At 44.8% G+C, this 26,438-nt stretch overlaps 1 protein-coding gene and 1 non-coding gene across 2 annotated transcripts in view; one reads left to right on the top strand and one right to left on the bottom strand.

Moving 5' to 3' along the window:
* The window catches only part of LOC129835513 (NHS-like protein 2), a 154,814-nt gene that overhangs the window by 38,778 nt on the left and 89,598 nt on the right, over window positions 1-26,438 (top strand). The window lies entirely within an intron of this gene.
* trnaa-ugc (transfer RNA alanine (anticodon UGC)) lies at window positions 11,419-11,494 on the bottom strand. Its single transcript has one exon. It is a non-coding gene; the product is annotated as a tRNA-Ala (tRNA).

Genomic DNA, 26,438 nt, shown 5'->3' with positions numbered 1-26,438 from the left:
AGCGATGAAGGTGGGAGAGAGAGCGATGAAGGTGGGAGAGAGAGCGATGAAGGTGGGAGAGAGAGCGATGAAGGTGGGAGAGAGAGAGCGATGAAGGTGGGAGAGAGAGAGCGATGAAGGTGGGAGAGAGATAGCGATGAAGGTGGGAGAGAGAGAGCGATGAAGGTGGGAGAGAGAGAGCGATGAAGGTGGGAGAGAGAGCGATGAAGGTGAGAGAGAGAGAGCGATGAAGGTGGGAGAGAGAGAGCGATGAAGGTGGGAGAGAGAGAGCGATGAAGGTGGGAGAGAGAGAGCGATGAAGGTGAGAGAGAGAGAGCGATGAAGGTGGGAGAGAGAGAGCGATGAAGGTGGGAGAGAGAGAGCGATGAAGGTGGGAGATAGATAGAGAGATAAATAATAGAAATTCATGAAATGTTTCTCAAGATCTGGCAACAAGTCATTACTCTGGAGTTGGTCCAATGTCTGGGCATGACGCAGTTTGTCTCTGTTTGATTCTCTCTGGGGCAGACGACTGTAAGGATGAGTAATGCTTGTGTACCTGCTGCTCCTGTTGCAGTGAGTGTGTGTGTGTGTGTGCATGCGTGTGTGTGTGGTTCCAGAGATGACAGTGTGTGTGTGCTCATACTGGGAAAAAGGCTTGCGTCCTGCCGTCTGGTCCTCCGCCTCGTCACACAGAGAGAGAGGAATGACGTCTAGAATGTTGTTAGGTCTGAGTTCTGTTAGGTAAAGACGTGTGGACGGGGGGATGTAAGCAGGAAGGAGGGACGGAGCGAATACTGTGGTGAAATGAGAGAAGTGGGGATGGGAAACGGAGAGAGAGTTGGAGAGAGAATGTTCAGGAAATGAGCTCCAACCTATGGCTTCTACTCTCTCTCTCTCTCTTTATCTCCGTCTCGCCCTCTCTCTCTCTTTATCTCTGTCTCGCCCTCTCTCTCTCTTTATCTCTGTCTCGCCCTCTCTCTCTCTTTATCTCCGTCTCGCCCTCTCTCTCTCTTTATCTCTGTCTCGACCTCTCTCTCTCTCTTTATCTCTGTCTCGCCCTCTCTCTCTATCTCCATCTCGCCCTCTCTCTCTCTTTATCTCCGTCTCGCCCTCTCTCTCTTTATCTCTGTCTCGCCATCTCTCTCTCTTTATCTCCGTCTCGCCCTCTCTCTCTTTATCTCTGTCTCGCCCTCTCTCTCTCTTTATCTCCGTCTCGCCCTCTCTCTCTCTTTATCTCCGTCTCGCCCTCTCTCTCTTTATCTCCGTCTCGCCCTCTCTCTCTCTCTTTATCTCCTTCTCGCCCTATCTCTCTCTTTATCTCTGTCTCGCCCTCTCTCTCTCTCCCTTTATCTCCGTCTCGCCCTCTCACTCTCTCATTCTTTCTCTCTCTCTCTGTCTCGTCCTCTCACTCTCTCATTCTGTCTCTCTGTCTCGCCCTCTGTCTCTCCCTCTCTCTCTCTTTATCTCCGTCTCGCCCTCTCTCTCTCTTTATCTCCGTATCGCCCTCTCTCTCTTATCTCTGTCTCGCCCTCTCTCTCTCTTTATCTCCGTCTCGCCCTCTCTCTCTCTTTATCTCCGTCTCGCCCTCTCTCTCTCTTTATCTCCGTCTCGCCCTCTCGCTCTCTTTATCTCCGTCTCTCCCTCTCGCTCTCTTTATCTCCGTCTCTCCCTCTCTCTCTTTATCTCCGTCTCGCCCTCTCTCTCTCTTTATCTCCGTCTCGCCCTCTCTCTCACTCTCTCTTTATCTCCGTCTCGCCCTCTCACTCTCTCATTCTGTCTCTCTCTCTCTCTGTCTCGCCCTCTCTCTCTCTCTCTCTCTCTCTCTCTCTCTCTCTCTCTCTCTGTATATATATATCTCAATTAATTTCAAGGGGCTTTATTGGCATGGGAAACATATGTTAACATTGCTAAAGCAAGTGAAGTAGATAATATACAAAGTGAAATAAACAATAAAAATGAACAATAAACATTACACTCACAGAAGTTCCAAAAGAATAAAGACATTACAAATGTCATATTATGTCTATATACAGTGATGTAACAATGTGCAAATAGTTAAAGCATAAAGGGGAAAATAAACATAAATATGGGTTGTATTTACAATAGTGTTTGTTCTTCACTGGTTGCCCTTTTCTTGTGGCAACAGGTCACAAATCTTGCTGCTGTGATGGCACACTGTTGTATTTCACCCAGTAGATATGGGAGTTGATCAAAATAGGGTTTGTTTTCGAATTCTTTGTGGATCTGTGTAATCTGAGGGAAATATGTGTCTCTAATATGGTCATACATTTGTCAGGAGGTTAGGAAGTGCAGCTCAGTTTCCACCTCATTTTGTGGGCAGTGTGCACATAACCTGTCGTCTCTTGAGAGCCAGGTCTGCCTACGGCAGCCTTTCTCAATAGCAAGGCTATGCTCACTGAGTCTGTACATAGTCAAATCTTTCCTTAAGTTTGGGTCAGTCACAGTGGTTAGGTATTCTGCCACTGTGTACTCTGTTTAGGGCCAAATAGCATTCCAGTTTGCTCTGTTTTTTTGTTAATTCTTTCCAATGTTTCAAGTGATTATCTTTTTGTTTTCTCATGATTTGGTTGGGTCTAATTGTGTTTCTGTCCTTGGTGCTCTGTGGGGTGTGTTTGTGTTTGTGAACAGAGCCCCAGGACCAGCTTGCTTAGGGACTCTTCTCCAGGTTCATCTCTCTGTAGGTGATGGCTTTGTTATGGAAGGTTTGGGAATCGCTTCCCTTTAAGTGGTTGTAGAATTTAACGTCTCTTTTCTGGATTTTGATAATTAGCGGGTATCGGCCTAATTCTGCTCTGCATGCATTATTTGGTGTTTTACGTTGTAGATCGGTCACAGGTTTGTGGAAGTTACCTGTGGAGCTGAATTTTAGGCCACGGTATGTATAGTTTTTGTATGCTCTAGGGCAATGGTGTCTAGATGGAATTTGTATTTGTGGTCTTGGCAACTGGACATTTTTTTGGAACACTATTATTTTGGTCTTACTGAAACTTACTGTCTGGGCCCAGGTCTGGCAGAATCAGTGCAGAATATCTAGGTGCTGCTGTAGGCCCTCCTTGGTTGGTGATAGAAGCACCAGATCATCAGCAAACAGTAGACATTTGACTTCAGATTCTAGTAGGGTGAGGCCGGGTGCTGCAGACTGTTCTAGTGCCCTCGCCAATTCGTTGATATACATGTTGAAGAGGGTGGGGCTTAAGCTGCATCCCTGTCTCACCCCACGGCCCTGTGGAAAGAAATGTGTGTTTTTAGCCAATTTTAACCGCACACTTGTTGTTTGTGTACATGGATTTTAAAATGTTGTATGTTTTTTCCCCAACACCACCTTCCATCAATATGTACAGCAGACCCTCATGCCAAATTGAGTCAAAAAATCAACAAAGCATGAGAAGACTTTGCCTTTGTTTCGGTTTGTTTGTTTGTTTGTCAATTAGGGTGTGCAGGGTGAATATGTGGTCTGCCGTACAGTAATTTGGTAAAAAGACAATTCGACATTTGCTCAGTACATTGTTTTTCACTGAGGAAATGTACGAGTCTGCTGTTAATGATAATGCAGAGGATTTTCCTTAGGTTGCTGTTGACGCATATCCCACAGTAGTTATTGGGGTCAAATTTGTTTCCACTTTTGTGGATTGGGGTGATCGGTCCTTGGTTCCAAATATTGGGGAAGATGCCAGAGCTAAGGATGATGTTAAAGAGTTTTAGTATAGCCAATTGGAATTTGTGGTCTGTAAATTTGATCATTTCATTGAGGATACCATAAACACCACAGGCCTTTTTAGGTTGGAAGGTTTGTATTTTGTCCTGTAGTTCATTCAATGTAATTGGGGAATCCAGTGGTTTCTGGTAGTCTTTAATAGTTGATTCTAAGATCTGTATTTGGTCATGTATATGTTTTTGCTGTTTGTTCTTTGTTATAGAGCCAAAAAGATTGATGAAGGGGTCTACCCATACATCTTCATTTTGGATAGATAATTTTTCGTGTTGTTTGTTTAGTGTTTTCCAATTTTCCCAGAAGTGGTTAGAGTCTTTGGATTCTTCAATTACACTGAGCTGATTTCTGACGTGCTGCTCCCTCTTTTTTCGTGGTGTATTTCTGTATTGTTTCTCTATTGTTTCTCTGGGTCTCTATGTTTTGATTAGACAGGTTTCTCAATTTCTTTCATAGGTTTTGCGTTCTTCATCAAACCATTTGTCATTGTTGTTCATTTTCTTCGTTTTTTTGCTTGAAATTTTTAGATTTGATAGGGAAGCTGAGAGGCCAAGTATACTGTTAAGCTTTTCTACTGACAGGTTTACACCTTCACTATTACAGTCGAACGTTTTACCCAGGCAGTTGTCTAAAAGGTATTGAATTTGTTGTTGCATAATTGTTTTTTGGTAGGTTTCCACACTACATTCCTTCAGCATTTCAAATCAAATCAAATTTTATTGGTCACATGCACATGGTTAGCATATGTTAATGCGAGTGTAGCTAAATGCTTGTGCTTCTAGTTCCGACAATGCAGTAATAACCAATGAGTAATCTAACCTAACAATTCCACAACTACTACCTTATACACACAAGTGTAAAGGGATAAAGAATATGTACATAAAGATATATGAATGAGTGATGGTACAGAACGGCATAGGCAAGATGCAGTAGATGGTATCGAGTACAGTATATACATATGAGATGAGTAATGTAGGGTATGTAAACATAAAAGTGCATAGTTTAAAGTGGCTAGTGATGCATGTATTACATAAAGATGGCAAGATGCAGTAGATGATATAGAGTACAGTATATACATATGCATTATATTAAGTGGCGTTGTTTAAAGTGGCTAGTGATACATTGATACATTTTTTATCAATTTCCATCAATTTCCATTATTAAAGTGAGCTGTAGTTGAGTCAGTATGTTGGCAGCAGCCACTCGATGTTAGTGGTGGCTGTTTAACAGTCTGATGGCCTTGAGATAGAAGCTGTTTTTCAGTTTCTCGGTCCCTGCTTTGATGCACCTGTACTGACCTCGCCTTCTGGATGATAGCGGGGTGAACAGGCAGTGGCTCGGATGGTTGTTGTCCTTGATGGTCTTTATGGCCTTCCTGTGACATCGGGTGGTGTAGGTGTCCTGGGGGCAAGTAGTTTGCCCCCAGTGATGCGTTGTGCAGACCTCACTACCCTCTGGAGAGCCTGACGGTTGTGGGCGGAGCAGTTGCCGTACCAGGCGGTGATACAGCCCGACAGGATGCTCTCGATTGTGCATCTGTAGAAGTTTGTGAGTGTTTTTGGTGACAAGACAAATTTCTTCAGCCTCCTGAGGTTGAAGAGGCGCTGCTGCACCTTCTTCACAACGCTGTCTGTGTGGGTGGACCAATTCAGTTTGTCCTTGATGTGTACGCCAAGGAACTTAAAACTTTCTACCTTCTCCACTACTGTCCCGTCGATGTGGATAGGGGGGTGCTCCCTCTGCTGTTTCCTGGAGTCCACAATCATCTCCTTTGTTTTGTTGACGTTGAGTGTGAGGTTATTTTCCTGACACCACACTCCGAGGGCCCTCACCTCCTCCCTGTAGGCCGTCTCGTCGTTGTTGGTAATCAAGCGCACTACTCTTGTGTCGTCTGCAAACTTGATGATTGAGTTCGAAGCATGCATGGCCACGCAGTCATGGGTGAACGGGGAGTACAGGAGAGGGCTCAGAACGCACCCTTGTGGGGCCCCAGTGTTGAGGATCAGCGGGGTGGAGATGTTGTTACCTACCCTCACCACCTGGGGGCAGCCAGTCAGGAAGTCCAGGACCCAGTTGCACAGGGCGGGGTCGAGACCCAGGGTCTCGAGCTTGATGACGAGTTTGGAGGGTACTATGGTGTTAAATGCTGAGCTGTAGTCGATGAACAGCATTCTCACATAGGTATTCCTCTTGTCCAGGTGGGTTAGGGCAGTGTGCAGTGTGGTTGCGAGAGAGGGGACCGTGTCGTCTGTGGACCTATTGGGGTGGTAAGCAAATTGGAGTGGGTCTAGGGTGATATGGTCCTTGACTAGTCTCGCAAAGCACTTCATGATGACGGAAGTGAGTGCTACGGGGCGGTAGTCGTTTCTTAATATTACTCAGTTCTTTTGGCTTTGATGCCTCATGATTGAGCAAAGCTTTGTTCAAGTAGACTGTGATTTTGCTGTGATCTGATAGGGGTGTCAGTGGGCTGACTATGAAGGCTCTGAGAGACTCTGTGTTGAGGTCAGTGATAAAGTAGTCGACAGAACTACTGCCAAGAGATGAGCTATAGGTGTACCTGCCATAGAAGTCCCTTCAAAGCCTACCATTGACTATGTACATACCCAGCGTGTGACAGAGCTGCAGGAGTTGTGACCCGTCTCTCTCTCTCTATATATATATATATCTCTCTCTCTCTCTCTCTCTCTCTCTCTCTCTCTCTCTCTCTCTCTCTCTCTGTGTCTCTGTCTCTGTCTCTGTCTCTGTCTCTGTCTCTGTCTCTCTCTCTGTACATAAGATTGTATAGAGGTGATAGTGTCCAGAGTGTGTGTGTGTTGGGGGCAGGGCATGGCAGAGCATGGAAACTATCCAAGGTAGCAAGTGGAAAGAATGAGAACAGATGGATGGGGGAAGAAAAGGTGAGAGAGAGGAACATAGAAAATGGGAGAGAGAGGAACATAGAAAAGGGGAGAGAGAGGAACATAGAAAAGGTGAGAGAGAGGGACATAGAAAAGGGGACAGAGAGGAACATAGAAAAGGGGAGAGAGAGGAACATAGAAAAGGGGAGAGAGAGGAACATAGAAAAGGGGAGAGAGAGGAACATAGAAAAGGGGACAGAGAGGAACATAGAAAAGGGGAGAGAGAGGAACATAGAAAAGGGGAGAGAGAGGAACATAGAAAAGGGGAGAGAGAGGAACATAGAAAAGGGGACAGAGAGGAACATAGAAAAGGGGAGAGAGAGGAACATAGAAAAGGGGAGAGAGACGCTATGCTTACAGTACTACGTTTGGTGTCATTAGAGTGGAGCATCACTCAGAACCCTCTCTATTAGTGTGTATTTGTGTTGCCTAGGGGGGGCATGGGGGGGGGGGGGGCTGTCACCTCCACGTAGGTGTTTGTCCCCTTGTGTGCTGAGAGTGTCAGGTTCTTGTCTAGTTCTGGCATTTAGGTGGCCACAGACTAGTACATGTCCCTGGGGCTGGAAATGGTTGATCTCCCCCTCTAGGATGGAGAAGCTGTCCTTGTTAAAGTATGGGGATTCTATTTGGGGGATTTAGGTAGCACACATGAGGACATTTGTTGAGAGAATTTCCTAATTAATGTCTAGCCAGATGTAAATGGTCCTGTTTTGAGTAATTTAATAGATAGGTCTGGGATAGGTCTGCTCTTAACCAAATTAGCTTACCCCTGAGTCTTTTCCCTGATTCACACATGGTAGTTTGGTGGATGAGACTACCAGCTCTCTGTAACCTAGAGGGCAACCAGTGGGTCCGTCTCCTTTATACCAGGTTTCTTGTAGGATGACAACGTCTGTATTTCCAATTTCTTTGTTGAAGTCCAGATTCCTGCTCTTTAGGCCAAAGGCAGATGACCTTAGACCTTGTATATTCCAGGATGAGAGCGTAAAAGCTTTGTGTTCAGTAGCGTCTAGTGTTATTTTCGTGTGGTTTAGGCTCACACCATGTGTGTTGGTGGGTAAGTGAGTGTTTGGGTGTGTGTATTTTGGTATTTGGTATTTTATTAGGATCCCCATTAGCTGTTACAAAAGCAGCAGCTACTCTTCCTGGGATCCAGACAAAACATGAAACATAATACAGAATGACATAATACAGAACATCAAAAGACAAGAACAGCTTAAGGACAGAACTACATACATATAAAAAGGCACACGTAGCCGACATATCAATACATACTCATCAATACATACTCATCAATACATACTCATCAATACATACTCATCATACATACATATCAATACATACTCATCAATACATACATATCAATACATACATATCAATACATACATATCAATACATACTCATCAATACATACTCATCAATACATACTCATCAATACATACCCATCAATACATACTCATCAATACATACATATCAATACATACATATCAATACACACATATCAATACATACTCATCAATACATACTCATCAATACATACTCATCAATACATACTCATCAATACATACATATCAATACATACATATCAATACATACATATCAATACATACTCATCAATGCATACTCATCAATACATACTCATCAATACATACTCATCAATACATACATATCAATACATACTCATCAGTACATACTCATCAATACATACATATCAATACATACATATCAATACATACATATCAATACATACACATCACTACATACTCATCAATACATACTCATCAATACATACATATCAATACATACTCATCAATACATACTCATCATACATACATATCAATACATACATATCAATGCACATATATCAATACATACACATCAATACATACACATCAATACATACACATCACTACATACATATCAATACATATCAATGCATACATATCAATACATACACACCAATACATACATATCAATACATACACATCAATACATACATATCAATACATACATATCAATGCACATATATCAATACATACACATCAATACATACACATCAATACATACATATCAATACATACATATCAATGCACATATATCAATACATACTCATCAATACATACATATCAATACATACACATCAATACACACATATCAATACACCCATATCACTACATATCAATACATACACATCAATACATACATATCAATGCACATATATCAATACATACATATCAATACATACTCATCAATACATACATATCAATACATACTCATCAATACATACATATCAATACATACTCATCAATACATACACATCAATACATACACATCAATACATACACATCAATACATACATATTAATGCACATATATCAATACATACACATCACTACATACATATCAATACATATCAATACATACACATCACTACATACATATCAATACATATCAATACATACATATCAATACATACACATCAATACATACATATCAATACATACACATCACTACATACATATCAATACATATCAATACATACACATCACTACATACATATCAATACATATCAATACATACATATCAATACATACACATCAATACATACATATCAATACATACACATCAATACATACATATCAATACATACACATCAATACATACATATCAATACATACACATCAATACACCCATATCGCTACATATCAATACATACATATCAATACATACATATCAATGCACATATATCAATACATACACATCAATACATACACATCAATACATACATATCAATGCACATATATCAATACATATCAATACATACATATCAATACATACATATCGATACATACACATCAATACATACATATCAATACATACATATCAATGCACATATATCAATGCATATCAATACATACTCATCAATATATACTCATCAATACATATCAATACATACATATCAATACATACTCATCAATACATACTCATCAATACATACTCATCAATACATACACATCAATACATACTCATCAATACATACTCATCATACATACATATCAATACATACATATCAATACATACATATCACTACATATCAATACATACATATCAATACATACATACCAATACATACATATCAATACATACAGTTGAAGTCGGAAGTTTACATAAACTTAGGTTGGAGTCAGTAAAACTCATTTTTCAACCACTCCACAAATTTCTTGTTAAACAAACTATAGTTTTGGCAAGTCGGTTAGGACATCTACTTTGTGCATGACACAAGTAATTTTCCCAACAATTCTTTACAGACAGATTATTTCATTTATAATTCACTGTATCATAATTCCAGTGGGTCAGAAGTTTAAATACACTAAATTGACTGTGCCTTTAAACTGCTTGGAAAATTCCAGAAAATAATGTCATGCCTTTAGAAGGTTCTGAAAGGCTAATTGACATCATTTGAGTCAATTGGAGGTGTACCTGTGGATGTATTTCAAGGCCTACCTTCAAACTCAGTGCTTCTTTGCTTGACATCATGGGAAAATCCAAAGAAATTAGCCAACACCTCAGAAAAAATATTGTAGACCTCCACAAGTCTGGTTCATCCTTGGGAGCAATTTCCAAACGCCTGAAGGTACCTTGTTCATCTGTACAAACAATAGTACGCAAGTATAAACACCATGGGACCACGCAGCCGTCATACTGCTCAGGAAGGAGACGCGTTCTGTCTCCTAGAAATGAATGTACTTTGGTTCAAAAAGTGCGAGTCAATCCCAGAACAACAGCAAAGGACCTTGTGAAGATGCTGGAGGAAACAGGTACAAAAGTATCTATATCCACAGTAAAACGAGTCCTATATTGACATAACCTGAAAGGCCGCTCAGCAAGGAAGAAGCCACTGCTCCAAAACCGCCATAAAAAAGCCAGACTACGGTTTGCAACTGCACATGGGGACAAAGATTGTACTTTTTGGAGAAATGTCCTCTGGTCTGATGAAACAAAAATAGAACTGTTTGGCCATAATGACCATTGTCTCTCTCTCTCTCTGACCCCCCTCTCTGTCTCCCCATGCCTCTCCCCCTCCTCCTCCCTCTCTCTCTCCCCCTTCCCTCTCTCCCTTCCTCTCCCTCATTCTCTCTCTCTCTATCTCTCTGTCCCCCTCTGTGACCCAGACCTACCAGGACAGACCCAATACAAATAAATATTCTCTAATCAGCCTCACGTGCTTCTTGCCTGACGACTCAGCCTGAATGTAATTCCTCTCCTCCTCATTACCATAAACACTCTGAATCTGACATCCTAGAAGTCGTTTGTGTGACTTCAAAATGAGAGTCGCTGTACTGAACAATTTAATCTCCGATTGGATCTTCTCTGGGCCTGCCCTATCTGTCCCTCACGTCATTTGCATGTGAAATACATTGGCCGACCAGGGCTCAGATGTCACAATACTAGGGCCTGTGTGTGTGTTGTGTGTGTGTGTGTGTGTGCGCGTGAGCGTGTGTGTGTGTGTGCGCGAGCGTGCGTACATGTGTGTGTATGTGTGTGTGTGTGTGGGTGCGTGCATGCATGTGTGTGTGTGTGTGTGCGAGCGTGTGTGTGTGTGTGTGTATGTGTGTGTGTGTGTGTGTGTGTGTGGCTAGAAGTCACTAGCCCTGGTTTTGATGTAAGTGCCAATGTATTTCACATGCAAATGACGTGAGGGACAGATAGATTTAGATTTAGATTTAAGTCATTTAGCAGACGCTCTTATCCAGAGCGACTTACAAGTACATTCATTCATACTTTTTTTTTTTTTTTTTTTTGGTACTGGCCCCCCGTGGGAATCGAACCCACAACCCTGGCGTTGCAAGCGCCATGCTCTACCAACTGAGCCACACGGGGCCCTGTGGGCATCTTTATGTGCTATAGACAGACAAACCCAGTCCTCAAACACAAGACAGCAGGACAGCTACGCAATGCACATAGTCAATGGTGTGTGTGTGTGCGTGTGTGCGTGTGCGTGTAGGTGTGTGTGCGTGTAGGTGTGTGTGCGTGTAGGTGTGTGTGCGAGAGAAAGAGAGAGGGAACGAGAGAAAAAGGGTGTGTATGACTTTGCAAAGTGCCAGCAGTGTCGGAGGATAACACCCACATTTTGTCACGCACACACACCCCTTCCTCCTCTGTTACTCTTCTCCCTCCCTCCTCACAGGCTGGCATTTATTGTCATGAATATTGCCCTGGAGGCAGCTCTGCCAATTGGTCATTAGCTGGCATAGTCATAAAATCTGATTTTAAACCTAACTCTAACCTTAACCACTCTGCTAACCACACATCCTTCACTTCCTTCACCTCTTTTCAGTTCCCTGCAGCTAGTGACTGGAACGAGCTGCAACAAACACTCAAACTAGACAGTTTTATCTCAATCTCTTCATTCAAAGACTCAGTCATGGACAGCTCTTACTGACAGTTGCTACCATGTTGTCATGTTGTGTTGCTACCATGCTGTGTTGTCATGTTTTTCTGCCTTGCTATGTTGTTGTTTTAGGTCTCTCTTCATGTAATGTTGTTTCGTCTCTCTTGTCGTGATGTGTGTTTTGTCCTATATTTATATTTCTTTATTTTACTTTTCCTAGGCCGTCACTGTAAATAAGAATTTGTTCTTAATTGAGTTGCCTACTTAAATAAAGGTTGAATAAAAATACAATAAAAGGATATAAACAGCATATTTTTGCGTAAAATTATATCTGTTCAACAGGAGAAGTATGTCGCAATTTATGTTGTCTAATGTCTATGAATGAGTTGAGCATGTTTGCGATTCTCAGTGTGTCCACTGGGTGGCAGTAGAGTACAGTACATAAAACATTTGTTTACTACTCCATAGGCTCTATGAAGTGAGTGTGGCATAGAATAAAGAGGTATTTCCAGTCGGTTAGGTTAGGTTAAGTGTTAGTTCTTGACCTAAAGGAAAAAAGAGGGAGATGGGCAGAGTGAAGGAGAGGTGGGGGAGGGAAGGAGAGATATGAGAGATGGGGGAGGGAAGGAGAGATATGAGAGATGGGGGAGGGAAGGAAGGGAAGACAGCCAGGGAGAGGGGAGGAGAGGAAGACAGACAGACAGACAGGGAGAGGGGGAGGAGAGGAAGACAGACAGACGGGGGAGAGGAAGACAGAAAGGGAGAGGGGGAGGAGAGGAAGACAGAAAGGGAGAGGGGGAGGAGAGGAAGACAGAAAGGGAGAGGGGGAGGAGAGGAAGACAGAAAGGGAGAGGGGGAGGAGAGGAAGACAGACAGACAGACAGACAGGGAGAGGGGGAGGAGAGGAAGACAGACAGACAGACAGACGGGGGAGAGGAAGACAGAAAGGGAGAGGGGGAGGAGAGGAAGACAGAAAGGGAGAGGGGGAGGAGAGGAAGACAGACAGACAGAAAGGGAGAGGGGGAGGAGAGGAAGACAGAAAGGGAGAGGGGGAGGAGAGGAAGACAGACAGACAGGGAGAGGGGGAGGAGAGGAAGACAGTCAGACAGGGAGAGGGGGAGGAGAGGAAGACAGACAGACAGGGAGAGGGGGAGGAGAGGAAGACAGAAAGGGAGAGGGGGAGGAGAGGAAGACAGACAGGGAGAGGGGGAGGAGAGGAAGACAGACAGGGAGAGGGGGAGGAGAGGAAGACAGACAGGGAGAGGGGGAGGAGAGGAAGACAGAAAGGGAGAGGGGGAGGAGAGGAAGACAGACAGACAGACAGGGAGAGGGGGAGGAGAGGAAGACAGAAAGGGAGAGGGGGAGGAGAGGAAGACAGACAGACATACAGACAGGGAGAGGGGGAGGAGAGGAAGACAGACAGACAGAAAGGGAGAGGGGGAGGAGAGGAAGACAGACAGACAGAAAGGGAGAGGGGGAGGAGAGGAAGACAGAAAGGGAGAGGGGGAGGAGAGGAAGACAGACAGACAGGGAGAGGGGGAGGAGAGGAAGACAGTCAGACAGGGAGAGGGGGAGGAGAGGAAGACAGACAGACAGGGAGAGGGGGAGGAGAGGAAGACAGAAAGGGAGAGGGGGAGGAGAGGAAGACAGACAGGGAGAGGGGGAGGAGAGGAAGACAGACAGGGAGAGGGGGAGGAGAGGAAGACAGACAGGGAGAGGGGGAGGAGAGGAAGACAGAAAGGGAGAGGGGGAGGAGAGGAAGACAGACAGACAGACAGGGAGAGGGGGAGGAAGACAAAGGGAGAGGGGGAGGAGAGGAAGACAGAAAGGGAGAGGGGGAAGAGAGGAAGACAGACAGGGAGAGGGGGAGGAGAGGAAGACAGAAAGGGGGAGGGGGAGGAGAGGAAGACAGACAGGGAGAGGGGGAGGAGAGGAAGACAGAAAGGGAGAGGGGGAGGAGAGGAAGACAGACAGGGAGAGGGGGAGGAGAGGAAGACAGAAAGGGAGAGGGGGAGGAGAGGAAGACAGACAGGGAGAGGGGGAGGAGAGAGTGTGTGTGTTTAAATCTTATCTGCTGTGGGATGGGTATTGATAATGGTAATGGTAATGATAATGGCAACGGTAATGATAATGGTAACGGTAATGATCATGGTAACGGTAATGACAATGGCAACGGTAATGATCATGGTAACGGTAATGATAACGGTAACGGTAATGACAATGACAACGGTAATGATAATGGTAACGGTAACGATAATGGTAACGATAACGGTAACGGTAATGGTAACGACAATGATACTGGTAACGGTAATGACAATGGTACCGGTAACGATAACAGTAATGATAACGGTAACGGTAACGATAACGGCAATGATAACGGTTATGATACCGGTAACGGTAATGGTAAGGATAACGGTAATGATAACAACAACGGTAATGATAACGGTAATGATAATGATACCGGTAACGGTAACGGTAAGGATAACGGTAATGATACCGGTAACGATAATGGCAACGGTAATGATAACGGCAACGGTAATGATAACGGTAATGATAACGGTAATGACAACGACAACGGTAATGATAACGGCAACGATAACGGTAATGATAATGATAACGGTAATGGCTGAGGTTTTGGAACACTATTAGAAGAGAGAGCTGAAAGAGGATGTGGTTGTGCATGCATGGGTTTATTATTATTTAACTAGGCAAGTCGGTTAAGAACAAGTTCTTATTTACAATGGCGGCCTACACCGGCCAAAAAACGACACTGTGCGCCGCCCTATGGGACTCTCAATCGCGGCCGGTTGTGATACAGCCTGGAAACGAACCAGGGTCTGTAGTGACGCACTAAAAAGCAGTGCCTTAGACCGCTACGCCACTCGGGAGCCCCATGAGTATGTCTGTATGTGTATGTGAGTGTTTATATACAGTACCAGTCAAAAGTTTTGACACACCTACTCATTCCAGGGTTTTTCTTTATTTTTTACTATTTTCTACACTGTAGAATAATAGTGAAGACATCAAAACTATGAAATAACACATGGAATCATGTAAGTATCAAAAAAGTGTTAAACAAATTAAACAGATTCTTCAAAGTAGCCATCCTTTGCCTTGATGACAGCTTTGCACACTCTTGGCATTCTCTCAACCAGTTTCACGAGGTAGTCACCTGGAATGCATTACAATTTACAGGTGTGCCTTGTTAAAAGTTAATTTGTGGAATTTCTTTCATTCTCGATGCGTTTGAGCCAATCAGTTGTGTTGTGACTAGGTAGGGGGAGTATACAGAAGATAGCCTTATTTGGTAAAAGAACAAGTCCATATTATGGCAAGAACAGCTCAAATAAGCAAAGAGAAACAGCAGTCATCATTACTTTAAGACATGAAGGTCAGTCAATCCGGACTTGGAATGTGCAGTTGCAAAAACCATCAAGCTCTATGGTGAAACTGTCTCTCATGAGGACCGCCACAGGAATGGAAGACCCAGAGTTACTTCTCCTGCAGGGGATAAGTTCATTAGAGTTAACAGCCTCAGAAATTGCCGCCCAAAGAAATGCTTCACAGAGTTCAAGTAACAGACACATCTCAACATCAACTGTTCAGAGGAGACTGTGAATCAGGGCTTCGTGGTCAAATTGCTGCAAAGAAACCACTATTAAAGGACACCAATAATAAGAAGAGACTTGCTTGGGGCAAGAAACACGAGCAATGGCATTAGACCGGTGGAAATCTGTCCTTAGGTCTGATAACTCCAAATTTAAGATTTTTGGTTCCAACCGCCGTGTCTTTGTGAAATGCGAAATGATCTCCACATGTGTATTTCCCACCGTGAAGCATGGAGGAGGAGGTGTGATGGTGCTTTGCTGGTGACACTGTCTTTAATTTATTTAGAATTCAAGGCACACTTAACCAGCATGGCTACCACAGCATTCTGCAGCGATACGCCATCTGGTTTGAGCTTAGTGGGACTATCATTTGTTTTTCAACAGGACAATGACCCAACAAACCTCCAGGCTGTGTAAGGGCTATTTGACCAAGAAGGAGAGTTCACATTCACCGACCTCAACCCAATTGAGATGGTTTGGGATGAGTTGGATCACAGAGTGAAAGAAAAGCAGACAATAAGTGCTCAGCATATGTGGGACCTACTTCAATACTTTTAGAAAAGCATTGCAGTTGAAGCTGGTTGAGAGAATGCCAAGAGTGTGCAAAGCTGTCATCAAGGCAAAGGGTTGCTATTTGAAGAATCTAAAATCTAAAATCTATTTTGATTTGTTTAACACTTTTTAGGTTACTACATGATTCCATATGTGTTATTTCAAAGTTTTGATGTCTTCATTATTATTCTACAATGTAGAAAATAGTAAAAAAAAAAAAAAAAAATTCATAATAAATCCTACAATGTGATTTTCTGGATTTTTTTCCTAATTTTGTCTGTCATAGTTGAAGTGTACCTATGATAAAAATTACAGGCCTCTCATCTTTTTAAGTGGGAGAACTTGCACAATTGGTGGCTGACTAAATACTTTTTTGCCCCACTGTATATATATGGAGAGAGATGTACAACAAGTGTGTGGTTCAAACTGGCAAAAAACCCACACATGTCTTTCCACAGGGCCAGGGGGTGAGACAGGGCCAGGGGTGAGACAGGGCCGTGGGGTGAGACAGGGATGCAGGTTAAGCCCCATCCTCTTCAACATGTTTGTCAACAAATTGGCGAGGGCACTAGAACAGTCTGCAGCACCCGGCCCCACCCTACTAGAATCTGAAGTCAAATGTCCACTGTTTGCTGATGATCTGGTGCTTCCGTCCCCAACCAAGGAGGGCCTACAGCAGCACCTAGATCTTGTGCACAGATTCTGTCAGACCTGGACCCTGACAGTAAGTCTCAGTAAGACCAAAATAATGGTGTTCCAAAAAAGGTCCAGTTGCCAGGACCACAAATACTAATTCCATCTAGACACCATTGCCCTAGAGCATACAAAAAACTATACATACCCCGGCCTAAACATCAGCGCCACAGGTAACTTCCACAAAGCTGTGAACAATCTGAGAGACAAGGCAAGAAGGGCCTTTTATGCCATCAAAGGGAACATAAATTTCGACCAACCAATTAAGATCTGGCTAAAAATACTTGAATCAGTTATAGAAGCAATTTCCCTTTATGGTTGTGAGGTCTGGGGTCCGCTCGCCAACCAAGAATTCACAAAATGGGACAAAGACCCGATTGAGACTCATGCAGAATTCATGCATGCAGAATTCTGCAAAAATATCCTCTGTGTACAACGTAAAACACCAAATAATGCATGCAGAGCAGAATTAGGCCGATACCCACTAATTAGCTAAATCCAGAAAAGAGCCGTTAAATTCTACAACCACCTAAAAGAAAGCAATTCTCAAACCGTCCATAACAAAGCCATCACCTACAGCGAGATGAACCTGGAGAATATTCCCCTAAGCAAGCTGGTCCTGGGGCTATATTCACAAACACAAACAGACCCCACAGAGCCCAAGGACAGAAACACAATTAGACCCAACCAAATCATGAGATAACAAAAATATAATTACTTGACACATTGGAAAGAGGAGAGGAGAGAGACAGTAGGAAATGTATGAAGAGAGGGGGAAAGATTGGCACTGAGGATGGCAGATAGAAGTGGCAGAACAGCAAGCAGAGGAAAGTAGGGAGGGTGGAACAGAAAGATGGATGGGAGGAGGGAGGAGGGAAATGACAGTCATCTAGTGTCTCCACCTCACAGTGGGCCACTCCAGGTAATACACTAATGTAGAGAACACTGTTAGGAGAGGGGGACGGGAGGAGGGAGGGAGAGAGGGAGAGAGGGAGGGAGAGAGGGAGAGAGGGAGGGAGTAGGGAGGGAGGGAGAGAGGGAGGGAGAGAGGAAGAGAGGAGTGGAGGGAGAGAGGGAGGGAGTAGGGAGGGAGAGAGAGAGAGAGGGATAGAGGGAGAGAGGAATGGAGGGAGAGAGGAATGGAGGGAGAGGGGAGTGGAGGAAGTAGGGAGGTAGGGAGGGGAGGGTTGGAAGGAGAAAGGGATGCAATGAGAGAGGGAGAGAGGAATGGAGGGAGAGAGGGATCAAATTAAACTAGATGGAGATAGACAGACATACTGAGACTGGGGAGAAGACTCTTTTGAGGTGTTCAAAACTGTTGTTGTGGCCCAAATGTTCAAATGGCACCCTATTCCCTGCATAGTGCACTACTTTATACCAGAGCTCTTCGGGACCCTATTCCCTGCATAGTGCACTACTTTATACCAGAGCTCTATGGGACCCTATTCCCTGCATAGTGCACTACTTTATACCAGAGCTCTATGGGGAATAGGGTGTCACTTGGGGACTTGGCTGTGACATTTCCCTGTGTAAGAGATGCCATTTAACAACGTGCCACTTCAAGTCTCTACTCTACCAGCTAGACACACAGACTACTGATACGTTCAGACACCCTGTAGTTTCATTCTCTGGCTTCTCTATCTGTGAAGGAATTGCCATTTAAAAGAACCTGAAACACACCTGCCTCACCTCTTTATCAGCTAGTGTGTGTGTGTGTGTGTGGGAGCAAGAGAGCGAGAGAAAGCGAGAGAGTGAGTGAGAGAGTGAGTGTGTGTGAGTGTGTGAGAGCAAGAGAGAGAGAGAAAGCGAGAGAGTGAGTGAGTGAGTGAGTGTGTGTGAGTGTGTGAGAGCAAGAGAGAGAGAGAAAGCGAGAGAGTGAGTGAGAGAGTGAGTGTGTGTGAGTGTGTGAGAGCAAGAGAGAGAGAGAAAGCGAGAGAGTGAGTGAGAGAGTGAGTGTGTGTGAGTGTGTGAGAGCCAGAGAGCGAGAGAAAGCGAGAGAGTGAGTGAGAGAGAGAGTGAGTGTGAATGAGAGAGTGTGAGTGTAACTGTGAGTGTGTGTGAGTGTGAGTGTCAGTGTGTGTAACTGTAATTGTGTGTGACTGACTGTGACTCTGAGTGTGACTGTGACTGTGAGTGTGACTGAGTGTGCGTGGGAGTGTGAGTATGAGTGTAACTGTGAGTGTGACTGTGACTGTGAGTGTGTGTGATTATGAGTGTCAGTGTGTGTAACTGTGAATGTGTGTGTGAATGTGAGCGTGACTGTGACTATGAGTGTGACTGTGAGTGTGTGACTGTGCGTGTTAATGTGACTGTGAGTGTAACTGTGACTGTGACTGAGTGCGTGTGTGAGTGTGTATGAGTGTGAGTGTGTGTAACTGTGAATGTGTATGTGTGAATGTGAGAGTGAGTGTGTAACTGTGAGTGTGAGTGTGAGTGTGAGTATGAGTGTGTGTAACTGTGAATGTGTGTGTGTGAGTGTAACTGTGAGTGTGTCTGAGTGGGAGTGTGAGTGTCACTGTGAATGTGAGTGTAACTGTGAGTTTGTGTAACTGAATGTGTGTGAATGTGAGTGTGAGTGCAACTGTGAGTGTGAGTGTATGACTGTGCGTGTGTGTGTGACTGTGAGTGTGGCTGTGAGTGTGACTGAGTGTGCGTGGGAGTGTGAGTATGAGTGTCAGTGTGTGTAACTATGAATGTGTGTGTGTGTGTGAATGTGAGAGTGACTGTGAGTGTGACTGTGAGTGTGAGTTTGCGTGTGAGTGTGACTGTGAGTGTGACTGTGAGTGCATGTGTGAGTGTGCCTGAGTATGTGAGTGTGAGTGTGACTGTGACTGTGACTGTGACTGTGACTGAGTGCGTGTGTGAGTGTGTATGAGTATGTATGAGTGTGAGTGTAGGTAACTGTAAATGTGTATGTGTGAATGTGAGAGTGAGTGTAACTGTGAGTGTGAGTGTGTGAGTATGAGTGTGTGTAACTGTGAATGTGTGTGTGTGATTGTGAGAGTGAGTGTGAGTGTAACTGTGTGTGTGACTGTTACTGTGAGTGTAGGTGTGAGTGTGACTGTCACTGTGAGTGTGACTGTGACTGTGTGTGTGTGTGTGAGTGTAACTGTGAGTGTGCATGACTGTGACTGTGAGTGTGTGTAACTGTGAGCGTGTGTCAGTGGGAGTGTGAGTGTCACTGTGAGGGTGAGTGTAACTGTGAGTTTGTGTAACTGTGAGTGTGTGTGAGTGTGTGTGAGTGTGAGTGCAACTGTGTGTGTGTGTGTGTGTGTGTGTGTGTGTGAGTGTGTGTGAGTGTGGGTGTCAGTGTCACTGTGAGTGTGAGTGTAACTGTGAGTTTGTGTAACTGTGAGTGTGCATGACTGTGACTGTGAGTGTGTGTAACTGTGAGTGTGTGAGTGGGAGTGTGAGTGTCACTGTGAGGGTGAGTGTAACTGTGAGTTTGTGTAACTGTGAGTGTGTGTGAGTGTGTGTGAGTGTGAGTGCAACTGTGTGTGTGTGTGTGTGTGTGTGTGTGTGTGTGTGTGTGTGTGTGTGTGTGTGTGTGTGACTGTGTGTGAGTGTGGGTGTCAGTGTCACTGTGAGTGTGAGTGTAACTGTGAGTTTGTGTAACTGTGAGTGGACATGACTGTGACTGTGAGTGTGTGTAACTGTGTGTGTGTCTGAGTGTGTGTGAGTGTGAGTGCAACTGTGTGTGTGTGTGTGTGTGTGTGTGTGTGTGTGTGTGTGTGTGTGTGTGTGTGTGTGTGTGTGTGAGAGAGTGTGTGACTGTGAGTGTGACTGTGAGTGAGTGTGAGTTTGACTGTGAGTGTGAGTGTAACTGTGAGTGTGTGTGAGTATAACTGTGAATGAGTGTGAGTGTGACTGTGACTGTGAGTGTGAGTGTAATGGTGAGTGTGTGTGAGTGTAACTGTGAATGAGTGTGACTGTGCGTGTGAGTGTGAGTGTGAGTAAAACTGTGTGTTTGACTGTGACTGTGAGTGTGACTGTGAGTGTGAGTGTAACTGTGAGTGTTTGTAACTGTGAGTGTGTGTGACTGTGAGTGGGACTGTGAGTGTGTTTGTGAGTGTGTGTGTGAGAGAGAGAGAGAGAGTGAGAGTGGGTGTGAGTGTAACTGTGAGTGAGTTTGACTGTGAGTGAGTTTGACTGTGAGTGTGAGTGTGACTGTGTGAGTGTGACTGTGAGTGTGACTGTGAGTGTGAGTGTGAGTGTAACTGTGAATGTGTCTGACTGTGAGCGTGGTGTGAGTGTGTGTGAGTGTTAGTGTGACAGTACCTGTGAGTGTGAGTGTATCTGTGAGTGTGACTGTGTGAGTGTGACTGTGTGAGTGTGATTCTGAGTGTAACTGTGAATGTGTGTGACTGTGAGTGTGAATGTAGCTGTGAGTGTGTGAGTGTGTGTTAGTGTGACTGTGATTGTGTGACTCTGAGTGTGACTATGAGTGTGATTGTGACTGTGATTGTGACTGTGACTGTGAGTGTGACTATGAGTGTGATTGTGAGTGTGATTGTGCCTGTGAGTGTGATTGTGACTGTGAGTGTGACTGTGAGTATGACTATGAGTGTGATTGTGACTGTGAGTGTGATTGTGACTGTGAGTGTGACTGTGAGTGTGAGTGTGACTTTGAGTGTGATTGTAAGTGTGAGTTTGATTGTGGCTGTGAGTATGAATATGAGTGTGCCTGTGAGTGTGATTGTGGCTGTGAGTGTGACTTTGAGTGTGATTGTGACTGTGAGTATGACTATGAGTGTGACTGTGACTGTGAGTATGACTATGAGTGTGATTGTGACTGTGAGTGTGATTGTGACTGTGAGTGTGATTGTGACTGTGAGTGTGACTGTGAGTGTGAGTGTGATTGTGAGTGTGATTGTGACTGTGAGTGTGATTGTGACTGTGAGTGTGACTGTGAGTGTGAGTGTGATTGTGACTGTGAGTGTGACTGTGAGTGTGATTGTGATTGTGAGTGTGAGTGTGACTGTGAGTGTGATTGTGACTGTGAGTGTGACTGTGAGTGTGAGTGTGATTGTGAGTGTGAGTTTGATTGTGGCTGTGAGTATGAATATGAGTGTGCCTGTGAGTGTGATTGTGACTTTGAGTGTGATTGTGACTGTGAGTGTGACTGTGAGTGTGACTATGAGTGTGTCTGTGACTGTGAGTTTGTAAGTATAAAGGAAGTTAGAGGAAGTATCGCGAGCACATGCTAACTAGCAATTCATTGCTGATCTAACGCTACTAAACCACTTCCTTCAAACTGCACACAAATAAATCAACATGATGTCCACCAGTCCAGACTCTGGGGAAGTAGATACAGAGCCTCATTGCCAACATTCTTTAATGATCAATTTAACTCAAAAAGGTGTTAATCTAGAACGGGTTATTTTGCTGTCCCCATAGAAGAACTCTTTGAAGAAACATTTTGGGTTCCACGTAGAACCCTTTCCACAGAGGGTTCTACATGGAACCCAAAAGGGTTCTGCTGTATGTCGAACTAAAAATGGTTCTCCTATGGGGACAGCAGAAGAAGGCTTTTGGGGAAAAAACAATTCTGATAGTGTACCCCTCTCCTCCTTTCTGAGTGTTTTTCTGAGTAAGTAAACTTCTCCCGCTCCGTGATGTATGGGATTGGGGTTGGTGGTGGGCACAGCTGGCAGCAGATTGGGTTATAGAGTCTGGTATTTGGCCCTGCTACTAAACACTAATGCTGTAGTCCTGACTATGGTTCTCATGTCACCTCTCTCTCTCTCTCTCTTTCTACCCCCCTCTCTTCTCCTCCCACCTCTCACTCTCTCTCTCTTTCTACCCCCCTCTCTTCTCCTCCCACCTCTCACTCTCTCTCTCTTTCTACCCCCCTCTCTTCTCCTCCCACCTCTCACTCTCTCTCTCTTTCTACCCCCCTCTCTTCTCCTCCCACCTCTCTCTCTCCCTCCCCCATTCTCTCTCTCTTTCCATCCCTCTGCTGTAGCTGCCAATATAACGCCCTGTTAAATGTCTGTCTCTTTCTCTTCCGTCATCCCTTCATTCCTCCTTTCCTGTGACTCTCATCTGTTTCTTTTTGTTAGAGTAGATGTTTGTTAATCTGGTGTTTTTCCCCTGATTGACGTTAGTTAATGTCGTTAATGCAGAGAGTGAGACTACCTAACCAGACCCTGTTAACTGTTTACACAAACACTCACAGTCACACTCACAGTCACACTCACAGTTACACTCACAGTAACACTAACACACACACTCACAGTCACACTCACAGTAACACTAACACACACACTCACAGTCACACTCACAGTCACACGCACTCTCTCTCTCACACACACTCACACACACACACACACACACACACACACACACACACACACACACACACACACACACACACACACACACACACACACACACACACACACACACACACACACACACACACACACACACACACACACAGCATACTGAGAATAGACAAATTAACTCAGTAGTCTCCATGGCAACATAATAAATTGCTTCTTTAGATAAAAGCATTGTTTTGTCTCTTCTGTTTTGACTGCAGAGGAACAACCAAGAACCAAAGTCTCAAGGACTAGTTTCTGCTGTAGAGCGTGGTGTGTGTGTGTGTGTGTGTGTGTGTGTGTGTGTGTGTGTGTGTGTGTGTGTGTGTGTGTGTGACCGACTGGTGTTCAAATTCGGGTCTCCTCCATGTGTGCCACTGTGCTATCCCACTGAGCTAATGTCAAGGCATTAGCTTGGGCATCTAGTGTAAGTCTTTAGGTCTCAGGTAACGCTACTCATCATGGGAGCATGAATAACCAAACCATCTCTGTTATGTGTTCATGTTCTTATGTTATGCTGTTGTACTGGGCTGGTCCTGCCTCCTCAGTTTTTTAAGAACTTGGAGTTCAGGGAGATTTGAAGGGTCTCTTTTGTGCCTCCCCCTCTCTTCTCCTCTCCTCCGCCTGCCTCCCCTCCTTCTCTTGTTCCCCCAGACAGAGAGAGAAGAGAGAGAGAGGGGGGAAGAGAGTGGCATGGAGGGAAAGAGTAGAGGATGAAGAGAGCAGGCGTTCCTTTCCTTCAAACTGTGTCCCTGGGGGATTACTACAAGTCTGGCTTGAGTTAGGGAACCAGAGTAGAGACTCTACCCTCCTCTCCTATCCTCCCTCCTCTCCTCCTCACTCCCCTCCCTCTCTCTTTAGTCTTAGCCCCCAAATTCTCTTCCCCTCTTCCCTCCATTCTGACATTGGATAGACAGAGACGTCTGTCTATCTCTCTCTCTACCTCCTTCTCTTCCCTCTCTTCTTGCCAGCTGTTGTCTGGTTCACTGCTTAGAAGCACACAGGTAGGACGCACCTTAGCAACAACCTCTCTGTCTCTCTCTCTCTCTCTCTCTCTCTCCCTCTCTCTCTCCCTCTCTCTCTCTCCCCCTCTCTCTCTCCCTGTCTCTCTCTCTCTATCTCTCTCTCTCTCTCCCTGTCTCTCTCTCTCTCTCCCTCTCTCTCTCTCTCTCTCTCTCTGTCTCTCTCTCTCTCTCCCTCTCTCTCTGTCTCTCTCTCTCTCCCTCTCTCTCTCTCCCTCTCTCTCTCTCTCTCTCTCTCTCCTCTCTCTCTCTCTCTCTCTCTCTCTCTCTCTCCCTCTCCCTCTCCCTCCCTCCCTCCCTCCCTCCCTCCCTCTCTCTCTCTCTCTCTCTCCCTCTCTCTCTCCCCCTCTCTCTCTCTCCTCTCTCTCTCTCTCTCTCTCTCTCTCTCCTCTCTCTCTCTCTCTCTCTCTCTCTCTCTCTCTCGCTCTCTCTCTCGCCCTCTCTCTCCTTCTCCCTCTCTCTCTCTCTCTCTCTCTCTCTCCCTCCCTCCCTCTCTCTCTCCCTCTCTCTCGTTCTCTCACTTTCTCTCTACAAGGTGAACCTTCTATACAGGTCTTCTCGGACCTGCTGTTGTTGACGTGTGGGACCATTTGGACACACTGATTGGGCCTTTCTTTGCTGCATGAACTGCGCCATGCATTGTTCATTACTGCGTCCCAAATGGCACCCTGTTACCTATAAAGTAGTGCACTACATAGGGAATAGGGTAGCGTTCGGGACACAGTTCATGTTTTGACTGAGATATAGGCTAAGTTTTGAATGACAGACTGTGTGTAGCCAGCTGTAGCTCACAGAGTTTATCCCTGAACACATCTTTGTCCCTGTGACTCTTCCATAGTTCTAACGTTCCTGAGAGTTCTGAAGTTCCGTAGGTATTTAGTTCTTCAGTTCTGTCAAGGCTGTGTCCAGTAGTTGTTACTGGTTTAATTTGGGGATGTATAGAGAGTAGAGACTCTGGTAATTAAAGGGTGAGGGGTTACTGGTTTAGTTTGGGGATGTATAGAGAGTAGAGACTCTGGTAATTAAAGGGTGAGGGGTTACTGGTTTAGTTTGGGGATGTATAGAGAGTAGAGACTCTGGTAATTAAAGGGTGAGGGGTTACTGGTTTAGTTTGGGGATGTATAGAGAGTAGAGACTGGTAATTAAAGGGTGAGGGGTTACTGGTTTAGTTAGGGGTTGTATAGAGAGTAGAGACTCTGGTAATTAAAGGGTGAGGGGTTACTGGTTTAGTTTGGGGATGTATAGTTTTGTTCCAATGGTGTTTAAACTACAAGTAAATCTGCAGAGCAATGCACTTTGTCATAGGGAGGGAGGGAGAGGTAACTTTTTATTGCTTACTATTAGACTCCTTTATACAGTCATAAAATAGGTTGCAAAATATATCTTGACATTATGGGTTTGAGACATCCCTTTTTAAAGTGATAAGGGAGAGACAGATGGAGTGTTTTGAATGTTGTGGGTCGGGGGTCGATACAGAGAGGGGAGCATGGATCCAACGTTTCAATGAACCTGGAGGAGATCTCTCTGCTCTCGCCACCCCTCTTCCTCTCCACCCCTCTTCCTCTCCACCCCTCTCTCTCCACCCCTCTTCCTCTCCACCACTCTCTCATCACACCCTCTATCCTCTCCACCCCTCTTCCTCTCCACCCCTCTCTCTCCACCCCTCTTCCTCTCCACCCTCTCTCTCCACCTCTCTTCCTCTCCACCCCTCTCTCTCCACCCCTCTTCCTCTCCACCCCTCTTCCTCTCCACCCTCTCTCTCCACCCCTCTTCCTCTCCACCACTCTCTCATCACACCCTCTATCCTCTCCACCCCTCTTCCTCTCCACCCCTCTCTCTCCACCCCTCTTCCTCTCCACCCCTCTCTCTCCACCCCTCTTCCTCTCCACCCTCTCTCTCCACCCCTCTTCCTCTCCACCCTCTCTCTCCACCCCTCTCTCTCCACCCCTCTCTCTCCACTCATCTCTCCTTTCAAGTTGATCAGTCAGACAATGAGTCAGTCAGACAGTCCCGTCAGACAGACAGCGAAAAGCCCCATACAAGCAGTGTGTAATTATGTGATCACTTTGAGTTTCTATAGTAGTGGAATTTGTCAAGATTTGTGGCCTATTCAACAACATTGGCCTGTCCTTCGTGTGCTGCACGAAGGTTTGGAACTCAAGAGGTTCAATCAAATGTAAAATGGAGTTTAGTCCGTTGTGTAAATGAAGTTTAGTCTGTTGTGTAAATGGAGTTTA

The sequence above is a fragment of the Salvelinus fontinalis genome, chromosome 36 (genome assembly GCF_029448725.1).
Source record: "Salvelinus fontinalis isolate EN_2023a chromosome 36, ASM2944872v1, whole genome shotgun sequence".
In the NCBI taxonomy this organism is placed as follows: domain Eukaryota; kingdom Metazoa; phylum Chordata; class Actinopteri; order Salmoniformes; family Salmonidae; genus Salvelinus; species Salvelinus fontinalis.
This window is presented reverse-complemented; position numbering and strand designations above follow the sequence as displayed.